The sequence below is a fragment of the Podarcis bocagei genome, assembly GCF_964188305.1.
Source record: "Podarcis bocagei genome assembly, chromosome: 7".
Lineage (NCBI taxonomy): Eukaryota > Metazoa > Chordata > Lepidosauria > Squamata > Lacertidae > Podarcis > Podarcis bocagei.
The window spans coordinates 12,501,895-12,513,827 of record NC_138132.1 but is presented as its reverse complement, the minus strand read 5'-3'; the positions used below and the strand labels follow the sequence as shown (position 1 = coordinate 12,513,827).

At 51.4% G+C, this 11,933-nt stretch overlaps 1 long non-coding RNA gene across 1 annotated transcript; it reads left to right on the top strand.

Moving 5' to 3' along the window:
• The first annotated feature begins 1,782 nt into the window (after positions 1 to 1,782).
• On the top strand, positions 1,783 to 8,418 carry LOC308592103. Its single transcript, XR_014010379.1, has 2 exons — positions 1,783 to 3,393; positions 8,349 to 8,418. It is a non-coding gene; the product is annotated as an uncharacterized lncRNA (long non-coding RNA).
• The last annotated feature ends 3,515 nt before the right edge of the window (positions 8,419 to 11,933 follow it).

Here is an 11,933-nt window from a genome sequence, read left to right as displayed (position 1 = left end):
ACCCTTCTGGGGCACTAATTTTCACATTAGCACTTAAAACTCCAAACTGAGGAAAGAAAGATGGTTCAAAAGTTGTAAAAATCTGCCTTTCAACTATTCACAGACATGGCATTGGCTTTATGATTTATTGTCAGCTGATTTGGGGGTGTCACAAAACTCCCCCCCAAATGCTGGGAACTGTAGTTTGTTAAAGATGTTGGAAATTGCAGCTCTGTGTGGGCATACTACAGTTCCCAAGATTCATAGCATCATAGAATTGGAAGAGACCACAAGGGCCATCGAGTCCAACCCCCTGCCAAGCAGGAAACCACCATCAGAGCACTCCTGACATATGATTGTCAAGCCTCTGCTTAAAGACCTCCAAATAAGGAGACTCCACCACATTCCTTGGCAGCAAATTCCACTGTCGAACAGCTCTTACTGTCAGGAAGTTCTTCCTAATGTTTAGGTGGAATCTTCTTTCTTGTAGTTTGGATCCATTGCTCCGTGTCCACTTCTCTGGAGCAGCAGAAAACAACCTTTCTCCCTCCTCTATATGACATCCTTTTATATATTTGAACATGGCTATCATATCACCCCTTAACCTCCTCTTCTACAGGCTAAACATGCCCAGCTCCCTTAGCCGTTCCTCATAAGGCATCGTTTCCAGGCCTTTGACCATTTTGGTTGCCCTCCTCTGGACACGTTCCAGTTTGTCAGTGTCCTTCTTGAACTGGACACAGTACTCCAGGTGAGGTCTGACCAGAGCAGAATACAGTGGCACTATTACTTCCCTTGATCTAGATGCTATACTCCTATTGATGCAGCCCAGAATTGCATTGGCTTTTTTAGCTGCCGCGTCACACTGTTAGCTCATGTCAAGTTTGTGGTCAACCAAGACTCCTAGATCCTTTTCACATGTACTGCTCTCAAGCCAGGTGTCCCCCATCTTGTATTTGTGCCTCTCATTTTTTTTGCCCAAGGGCAATACTTTACATTTCTCCCTGTTAAAGTTCATCTTGTTTGTTTTGGCCCAGTTCTCTAATCTGTCAAGGTCATTTTGAAGTGTGATCCTGTCCTCTGGGGTGTTAGCCACCCCTCCCAGTTTGGTGTCATCTGCAAATTTGATCAGGATGCCCTTGAGTCCATCATCCAAGTCGTTGATAAAGATGTTGAATAAGACCAGGCCCAAGACAGAACCCTGTGGCACCCCACTAGTCACTCTTCACCAGGATGAAGAGGATTCTTTCGGGTGCTTTTCAGGAGCTCACACCACACTGAGGAAATAGTACAGTTGAGAGAGGAAAGGTAACTTTTGACACAGGATAAAGCAAAATGGAAGGCTAGAAGTCTAATGAACCGGCTGCTCCCAGGGCTGGCCCAAGACATTTTGCCGCCTGAGGCACAGTCCACATAAAGTAGCTGACCAGACTGGCAGCTATTATTTCAATGCTGTAACAGGGCAGCATCCTCCACCACACATGAAGGCAGCAGGGAAGCTTGCAGGTCTCAGGTCTTCATTTCTGTCGTCCTAAAGAAGGAACTGGTGGCAGTAGGGGGACCTCAGTCGTAACTGCTGAGAAGGCTGCTGCCAGACGCACATTTAGGAGAACATGACCAGTTCAGTCGCCCTGGGTGCAGAGCTTTGGAAGCACCGCAGAGGATACCATAACTTTTATTTAGAATGGAGTCCAAGAGGCAGCAGGAACCAAATTTTGGCTTCGCACAGGGCTCTGCTGGAATTTGAGAGCCCAAGGTCCACCACTGCTGCTCTTTTCCCTTCTCACCACCACCCGCCTACATTTCTGGTGCGTTGGCCGGGAAAAACATGTTCCCCGAGATCGAGGGACAAAGAGGTCCAGGGCGTCACTGCAAGGCGAGCAGCTCGGGATACCGGGTCAACAGTTCCAGCACGCATCCTGCCAACTTCGTGGGAGGGACTGACCACCCGTTCCTGAGTGGACACGCGACAAAGTGACGGAGAGAAAGAGCAACGGCCGTGTAGAAAGAAGGTACCTCGAGGAAAAAGGTAAGCTCCACAGGGTATAGGTGGGAGCAAGCTCCACAAGGATAGGTGCGAGCAAAAAGAGAGCCTGATCCGCCAGCAGGGTAGAAGAAGTGCCACTGGTTTTGGTGTCGCCCAGAAAAAGCAGTAAAGGGTACTGCTGGGCCCCGGTCGAAGTCTAAGCGCTGCCGGTTGTGGTTGATTTTGTGCCCAGAAGAAGCAGTAAAAGGTGCTCTTGGGCCCCGGTCGAAGTTGTGAAGCACTGCCGGTTGTGGTTTTGGTTTTTGGGGAGGGGAAAAAAAAAGGGATTGGGGGAGGTGCATGGGTTTTTCTGAATGTGCGTGTGGGGACACTCCAGTGAATGTTTTGAGTGTGTGAGACGTTGACAGCAACGTCTGGCCTGTGACTGAGTGAAAAAAATAACGTTAGGAGGGCTGAGTGTCCCAGTGTCCCCAGGATCCCAGAGTCATGGGAAATAAAAGCAGTAAAACAATTCTTGAGACACCACTACAGAGCTTTCTGGAAAACTGGAAAAGTGCCACGAAAGCAGAAGAGTGGGGATGTAAACTCAAAAAAAGCAGACTCCAACATTTATGTGAAGTTTACTGGCCTTCGTATTTACCAGAATGGCCTACTGGAGGATCCTTTGATCCAAACTTGGTCAACATTTTATGGAGTGACATTTTCAAGGCCCACACAGATCAGATTCCCTATATTTCTATCTGGAAAGCCAATGTGGATCAAAATCCCTCATGACTTCGGACAAATAGAATTGTGACTGCCCAAGTCAAACTGTGTTCAGTACAATTACAAGTTAAAAAGCCACCAGTTCTGCCAGTCCTGGAAGAGGAGATAATTAGCCCCCCTCCACCCTATGCAGCAACTGCACCAGGGCAATTGAGGTTCCCCCTACCCAACCCCCAAGCAAAGAGACTGAGGAAGAAAGAGAAGAGGAAGTTGAGAATGGTGAAATTCAGAAGGAATCAGGTGAAATGGACAAGCAGACAGTCCCAAAAGAGTATTTCAGTATGTGAACTGGCAGAAAGAAAAGAGCAGAAGATTTTAAAGAGCCGCGTGAGATAGAGCCAGTAAGCAATCCAAAAGAGTGAGCTGGATGTGGCTTCTTGGTTCTAGAAGCAGCACAATGCAAGGATGTGAATTGACAGAAAGAAAAAGAGCAGAAGGCTTTGAGAGCCGCATAGGACAGAACTGTTAAAAAAAAAAAAGACAATTAAACCCAAGGGATTAAAAAACCCTAGGATTACAATACTGACCACTGAGGAAATCCACAAGAAAAATGCCCTCAGGGCAGCGGACAATACTGATATTGCAATTGAGGCAGCTAAAAACTCCACTTTGATGGCCCCGCCCCACCGAGTGTACGGCCCCCTGGAGTCATCCGACGCCCGGTGTTATGTAGTGTAGTTTCACCCTGGGCCAACAGGGGGATACTGTATATAGTTTTCACTCAGGTCCGCGTCCGTTATTTTAGGCGGGAACTCTGGGCTGTTGTGGTTACAATGTTGACAGCCGGCTGACTATAAATACAGGCCGGCTGAGCTGTTCGCTGTCAGTTCTATTCCAGCTTACCAGAATAAAAGAGCTACTTGAAGAAATCGCTGTGCCGGCTGCTATGTCAACCCACAACTTAACACTGGCGACGAGGATGGGATAGATGGACATCAGAGCACAGCCAGATGCGGCCAGCCTCTGAACTGAGCTGAATCACACAGCGAAATCACTGAGCGAAATCACTGGGCAGAACCAATTCAGAGCTGACTGTTCTGGCTGGAGCACTGTGTTCCATCCATCGCCCTTCACGCCGGCATCGGAATCATGGCTTCACTTGTGCCTCTACCGCCGTTTGCGCCAGCATCTGAATCATGGGACTCCTACCTCGCTCGGTTCGACTGCTACCTCCAAGCCAACGAGCTGACAGCAGTATCAAAGGATCGGAAGCGGGGCCTATTCCTCAGCCTCTGTGGGCCTGAGGTGTTTGAGACGGCCCGAGCATTGGTTGCGCCTGAAGCAGTCCAGGAAACACCATGGGACACGATCCAAGAGAAGCTCCGCAGCCACTACGCACCAAAGCCGTCCAAGATTGCTGCCCGCCATGCGTTCTACCACCGGAACCAGGCAGAGGGGGAGTCAATCAACAACTACACCACCGCCCTGCGACAGGCTGCAATGCACTGTGAGTTCCGAGACTTAGACGATGCCCTGATGGATCGAATCGTCTGCGGGGTCCGGGACATCCATCTGCAACGGCGTCTCCTAGCCAAGCCAGACCTCACGCTACAGAAAGCCATTGAGGAGGCTGTGGCCTCAGAAGCTGCTGAACGCTCCGCCCAGGAGATCCGCAAGTCCAGCAGCCCGCGTCTTGCTAGGGAGCCAGTTCCGGTGCATCATGAAGAGGCCAGCAGTGATGAGGCATCCTCCAGTGAAGACGATGATGTGCACCAGACAAAGCGGGAGCGCAGGAAGTTCCAACAGAACTCCAAGGGCCAACCGGAATGTGCTGGCTGCGGAGGCAACCATTCCCGTGCCAAGTGTCGATTCAGAGACGCCATCTGTAGGAAGTGTTCCAGAAGGGGCCACATCGCTAAGGTCTGCCGATCGGCTCCGTCTGACACCCCCCCTTCATCAATTCGCAAGTCCAAGTCTTCACTCCAGTCTGCCAAGGAAAGTTGTTTCGCTCTCACCAACTGCCGCTGCCCGTCTGGAACCACGATTGGCCAAACCGACTCGTCGACGCGACGCAAGCTGAACGTCACGGTGCTCATTGAAGGAGCTCCATGTGACATGGAGATCGACACCGGGTCTGCCCTGTCCATCGTGTCATGGAGCACCCTCAAAAGACTGGTACCCAGAGTGTCCAAAAGGCAACTCGACTCTCACCGCGTACACCTGAGAGACTACCAGGGAAACGACATTCCCGTGGTAGGCGTTGGCCGGTTCCGGATCGCCTTCAAGGATTTTTCGGGCCTGCTCCGGTTGGTGGTGGTCGAAGGTCAGCGGCCAAGCCTCCTAGGGCTAGACTGGTTTGATGCCCTCGGCCTGGAAATCACCGGCATCAACTGCATCTCTAACGCAGAGACTGAGGGTCTGGTCAAAGACTTTGCCGAGGTTTTTGACGGCACCTTGGGGCAATATACAGGTACGCCCATCTCCTTTAGCCTTGATCCACAAGTCGCCCCCATCAAGCTAAAGCCACGCCGGGTTCCCTTTGCTCTCAAGGCTAAGGTGGACGAACAACTGGACAAACTGATCGCCCAAGGAGTTTTGGAGCCGGTTGACCACGCAAAGTGGGAAACCCCCATCGTCACGCCTGTCAAGCCAGATGGGTCGGTGAGAATCTGCGCTGACTACAAGTGCACGATTAACAAGGCACTTCAGCAGCACGCTTATCCGGTTCCTGTTGTCCAACACCTGCTGCATTCCCTGGGTGAGGGTAAGGTCTTCGCTAAGCTGGACCTTGCCCAAGCCTATCAACAACTGCCTGTCGATGATGCCACTGCTGAAGCCCAGACGATCGTCACCCACCGGGGGGCATTCCGTTGCCGCCGGTTGCAGTTCGGGGTGAGTGTGGCTCCTGGCATCTTCCAAAGCCTTATGGAGCGTCTCCTGCAAGGGCTTCCGGGCGTGGTACCATATTTTGATGACGTCTTGGGGTCTGCAGACTCACACCAGCAGCTGTTCGAGCGCCTCCGTGCCGTGCTGACCAGGTTCCAGGAGGCCGGGCTCAAGGTAAAGAGGGAGAAGTGCCAGATTGCCGTTCCACAGGTAGAGTTCCTGGGCTATCTTATCGATGCCTCCGGCCTTCATCCAACCACATCCAAGATCCGCGCTATCCAGCAGGCCCCCACCCCAAAGAACAAAACAGAGTTGCAGGCATTCCTGGGGCTGCTGAACTTTTATAACATGTTCCTGCCCCACAAAGCCACAGTGGCTGAGCCTCTTCACCGACTCCTTAGCACTAAGACGCCTTGGGCCTGGGGTCATCGGGAGACGGCGGCCTTCAACGCGGTCAAGGCTCTCCTTTCTTCAGACAGTGTGCTGGTACAGTACAGTGAATCCAGGCCGCTGGTCCTTGCCTGCGACGCCTCACCTTTTGGCATCGGTGCTGTCCTTAGTCACCGTTTTCCAGATGGAAGAGAAGCACCGCTCGCCTACTTTTCCAGGACACTATCTCCGACGGAATGGAATTACAGCCAGCTCGACAAGGAGGCATTGGCACTTGTGGCTGGAGTGAAGAGGTTCCATGAATACCTCTATGGCAGGACTTTTGACCTCATCACTGACCACAAGCCACTCCTGGGCCTCCTCGCCGGTGATCGTCCAACTCCACCAGTCCTCTCACCACGCATGCTGCGATGGACTGTTTTCCTGGCTGCCTACCACTACCGGCTCATCCATCGCCCGGGGAAATCGATGGGCCATGCTGACGCCCTCAGCCGTTGCCCTCTTCCAGCATTTGTGGAAGACCCGGCTCCAGCTTCATCGCTCCTTCTGATTGAGGATCTTCCGACAGCGCCTGTATCGGCTGCCACTGTGGCCTCCGCGTCTGCCCAGGATCGCACCATCAGCCGGGTGCTCAACTGGGTGTGGAGGGGGTGGCCACAAAGGCCTTTTGCATCGGAGTTCCAGCCCTTCGCAACCAGACAACATGAACTCTCAGCTCATCGCGGCTGTCTGCTGTGGGGAGACCGCGTCGCGATTCCCCAGGGACTCCGTCAGCGCGTCCTGGAGGCTCTGCACGTTGGCCACCCGGGAATTGTCAAAATGAAGGTGTTGGCTCAGTGTTACGTCTGGTGGCCTAATATGGACGATGCCATCACTGCCTGGGTGTCCGCCTGTCAAGCGTGCCAAGAGTCGAGGCCTGCACCACCGGCAGCTAAGGGACACACCTGGGAGACGCCAAAGACACCCTGGTCGAGGGTGCACATCGATCTGGCTGGCCCCTTTCACGGCCGGACCTTTATGGTAGTGGTGGACGCCTATTCCAAATGGCTGGAGGTCGCCCTGATGCCCTCCACCACTACCGAAGCTGTCATCCGGGTGCTGCGAGGCCTGTTTGCAACGCATGGGTGTCCTGATGTCCTGGTCTCTGACAACGGACCGCAGTTCACGTCAGGCACGTTTGAGCGGTATCTTTTGGGACTGGGCATCCGCCATGCCCTAACGGCACCTTTTCATCCATCCAGCAACGGGCAAGCAGAAAGAATGGTGCGCTCGACAAAAGAGGCACTGGCGTGCCTGGACCGGGGAGACTGGCATGAGCGGGTCGCCGAATACTTGTTCGTGCAACACATCACCCCTCATGCGGCCACAGGGAGGAGCCCTGCTGAACTGCTTATGGGCCGCCGCCTCAGGTCACCGCTCGACCGGCTACACCCAGACTTTGCCGTGGCTGAACCCCCAGGCTGTGCCAACGCACCGCGGTCATTTGTCCCAGGAAACCAGGTCTTTGCCCGGAACTATGTGGGGGACATCCCTTGGGTGCCAGCCACAGTAGTGGGAGTCACTGGACCTCGCTCATACCAGGTGGCACTCGAAGACGGACGCTTGTGGCGACGGCACATAGACCAGCTTAGGCGCAGGGTTGGGGACTTGGACGCTACCGAGGTGCCCCCAACTGCGCTTGCGGCTCCAGAAGAGACACGTACAGATGGCGAGGCCCCACCTACAACTCCCTCGCAAACTGCCAGCGTGGAGCCGAACCAAGCCGTTTCAGAACAGACTCAGACCACTCCACTTGCGGAGGCTCCACCCACAGCAGCGGATCCAGGGGAGTTGGTTCCAACGCCACCTATGGTCGCACCACAGCCTCAGCGAGAACTGTGTGGCCCTCCGGACTTGGCTACCAGTCCCCGGCGGTCTGGCAGAGTTTCCAAGCGCCCAACTTATTTAAAGGACTATGTTGTTGGACAGGTATCACTGTTGGTCTAAGTATGGGAAATGTAACCGATATGCTTTTGTGCCTAATTGAACCATTACGCGTAGTGCTGTATATAAGGAAACCATTACGATTGTAACTAACGCCTTATCTCGGTGGGGAGGGGTGTTATGTAGTGTAGTTTCACCCTGGGCCAACAGGGGGATACTGTATATAGTTTTCACTCAGGTCTGTAGATAGTTTTCACTCAGGTCCGCGTCCGTTATTTTAGGCGGGAACTCTGGGCTGTTGTGGTTACAATGTTGACAGCCGGCTGACTATAAATACAGGCCGGCTGAGCTGTTCGCTGTCAGTTCTATTCCAGCTTACCAGAATAAAAGAGCTACTTGAAGAAATCGCTGTGCCGGCTGCTATGTCAACCCACAACTTAACACCCAGGACCACAGACCTCCAAGCACCCTTAATCAGAATCCTTCTTTCGAAGAGGACCTGGCCAAAATAATTAGGGGTCTGTTTTCAAGCAGCCAGCAGCCAAAAATGTAATCCCGGAGGGTGTCCACGGGAGGGGCAGAAGACGCCTAGGGAAGAAACCAGTGCGCCATCTGCAGGCAAGAGGGTCACTGGAAAATGGAATGCCCACAGGCCCCACGCCCGACACACCCCACCCCCACAGGCTGGGAACAATAAGATTTCTCAAAAATTATTTCTTCTCATCTCTGTTCTTGCTGAAAGACTGTTGCAGCTAGAAGCGAGTGAACTGTTTCTAACATTCATTCATGAAAGTAACAGGACATCAGTTTTTTTTTTCCTTGTGCCAGGTGCTTGGAATAGCTTATCTCTTGGCAGCTATCTCAGAAGGACACTGCTGCATTCAGCCAGCTACCCTGAACCTCACACTTTCTGGATTTACAGTTCAGCCACATAAACCCAGAAGGCCAAGAGTTACCCACCCCCCTGCCCCAAAGTACTAACCTGAAGAAGTGACTTTCTTAAAAAGCCAGTGAATGCTTTCTGTGAACTTTGTCAAGTTTTCCTTTTTAAGGTGCAATTTTTACTTTGAAAGGAGCTGCGGCATAGGAATTTGATACTTTGCCAGAAGCCAGGGAACATTGTGCCCCTCCTGCTTAACACTAGCAAACTTGGCAGATGAAAACTGAAAATTGCAACATGGCTTTGCAGGCCACAAAAGTTCTGAAAAAAAATAGAGCACAGGAAGACTTTTAAAAATCTCAGCTGGCAAACTAAACCCAAGGAACAGAACTGTTAACCCCTTGCGAAGTTTCCTGCCAAGCATCCCCTTTGAGTTAATATACCTTATGTGCAAATGTTATCTATCAATTTGTTCTGTGCAATCGCTGCCATCTTTGTTATCTCTTCTCTTAACAGGTGGACTTTTGCCAGGATACCTCTGCATCCCTATGAACCAAGTGAAGAGGACCCAGACGCCCAGACATCGCTCCAGCCTTGTTGGAAGGGACCCTAGATACCCAACGCCCACCAGACGCCCCGACGCCCACCAGACTACAGCCCTACTAAACGTCACTCCTGGACGCTGGCGTTTTGCACGGCTCAAGAATCCAGCATGGATTGAAAGAGGACATTTTCACATTTTCTTTTCTTTCCTTTTGCATAACTGAACTTTATTGAAGGTACCTGGGCCTGGTTTGCTTTACGCCACCCCTGCAGAGGAGGGTGTCTAGTGGGTCTTTTCTTTCAGCGTAATTACACCCCAGCCCACTCTCTAGCACTTACCTAAGCCCCTCCCCGTGCATACAATGGCTCAAATACGACTGTGGGTCCCCGTGCTGGTATTTCTGCTGCATTTGACCTTTGAAATGCCAATACCACTCACAGTGACCAGACAACTGCTGCAATCGTGGGGGGCCCACCACACATATAATAAGTGGATTCAGAGATGGTTGCGTTCTCTGCAAATCGAACCAATTGTGCCGTCTGCGGCTCCGAGCCGCTGTAGATGCTCTCGGAGGAATGTCACTCCTCCCTGTACCTTGGAATGAATCCTTGGTTACAACTCCACTTGTTGCCTTCCAGCCTCTGGGCAACCATTCTTCTTTATGGAATCATTCCATCCCTTTCCAGGTTCACAGGATCACTGGCTGCCTTTGTGTCAACAAATCAAATGACACAAGTGACGCTCAGACCTATGTGAGCACTTCCCACTGTGATCGTACCTTCCCAGCCCCAACTAACATGCCTGAGTCCGAGACAGGAACTTTTTCTGGTTCCAATTTGACTGCATGCCTGGCCCGCTTGCTGACAGGCACCATATCTGCCCATGGTCAGGACGTTTACTGGGTGTGTGGCAGGAAGGCCTATCATGCCCTCCCAAGTGGATGGTATGGGGTCTGTTTTCCAGCCTACTTAATACCCCCCATGTGGATTCCTGACCAGATACCCTCTGCACCCCCTAGACGGAGGCGTTCACCTGACCTGGCAACACTTGCAGGTGGCAGCTCCCAGAAGTGGGGCAAAAATCAGTGGCCTCCGGAAAGGATACTGGCCCATTATGCTCCAGCCTCATGGAATCGGGGAGAGAAAATCTCTGGAGCAAGGGGGCCGATCTATAACTTGAACCGCATAATCAGACTCCAGGCAGTGGTAGAGATTGTTGCTAATTGTTGCCCTTAGGCTAATTGCCACGCAACTGGATGAGACACGCAATGCGTTTCTCTCAGTCCAATTAGCGTTGGACTTTCTTCTGGCGCAACATGGCGGCTTTTGTGCAGCGTTAAATCTCACAGGTGGGGCCTGTTGCTTTAACATCTCTGATCATGGTGAGGCCATTCGCAATTTGGCAGCAGGACTTGAAACAGTGGCCCATATTCCTACCCAAACCTGGGAGGGATGGGACATGTCATGGCTTGACTGGTTGCCAAACCTAGGATGGGTAAAAGGCCTGTTTTTGCTGCTGCTTGGCCCACTTTTCATTTTGCTAATTTTTTGCTTTTCTGTACCTTGCTTGCTGCAATGCTTGCATACAATGACACACAATATGATTTCTCGCATGCTTCGCCCCCAGATTATAGCTCTGACCCAAGAATATCAGCCTGTGCCTTCTTGGGACGAGCCTTTTTAAGAAAAAGGCTGTCCAAAATTGAGAGGTATGGAATGAAGGGGTACAGTTAGGGTTACCCCTGAAAGCCCTAAAAACTGTTTGTGAATTCCCCCCCTAGCCAGGCCTCGGAGTACGCATTTCAAAAACTGCATTTTCCTCTAAGACAAAAAGCATGAGCTAAGCAGTCCTCTCTGTAACAAAAACGCTGTAACAAACTCAGAGCTGAGAACAGTAAAGCTTTTGCTTCCCAGATCCAAGATAACCTTGTCCTGGTACATTGATTTGCAACATACTTCCGGGAACAGAGTCAGAGAACGAAAAGCAACATTTCTATGTAAGAATCTGTGAAGGGGGAGAGGAAAAAAGGGTTTGAAAAAAGGATAAAACCTGCTTGTAAAATGTTTTCGGCACGGCCTGTCTTTTGTGAACTGAATCACACAGGTGCCTCTGCCCCCCCCCCCGATGGCAGAATAAAACGCTCTTTCTCTGGATTAACCCCTTGGTGTCGTTTGGCTCCTTTTGTCTCTGCTCGGGTGCAACAATTATTCCGACCCATGGATTAATAAGGCTACAACACCAATCTCATCTGTAGCATTGGAGGCGGGAAATACTAACAGGTTACAGTCACCAAAAACAGAATGTCTGGTTGCCATTTTGGGGCCAGGAGGCTCAAAAGTCATATTTTTCAATACAACTTTTTGGTTCCTGAAATGTATTCTGATTGTGCAGATAAAATATTACAGAGAATTCTACAGGATGTTTAAAACAGGCAAGAGCCAAGGATCCCCAGGCATCCACCTTCCCCTGGTCCCAAAGTGGCCAGTAACTGGGTGCAAAATGCGCTTGGCGAATTTCAAACACTGATCTGTACATAACACTCTTCTTGCTACTAAGTGTGTAACGTACCAAGGCCACATACCAAAGATCTCTCCTCATTGTGCACAGGTCAAAAAGGTGATGTTTATTCGCTCCCAATT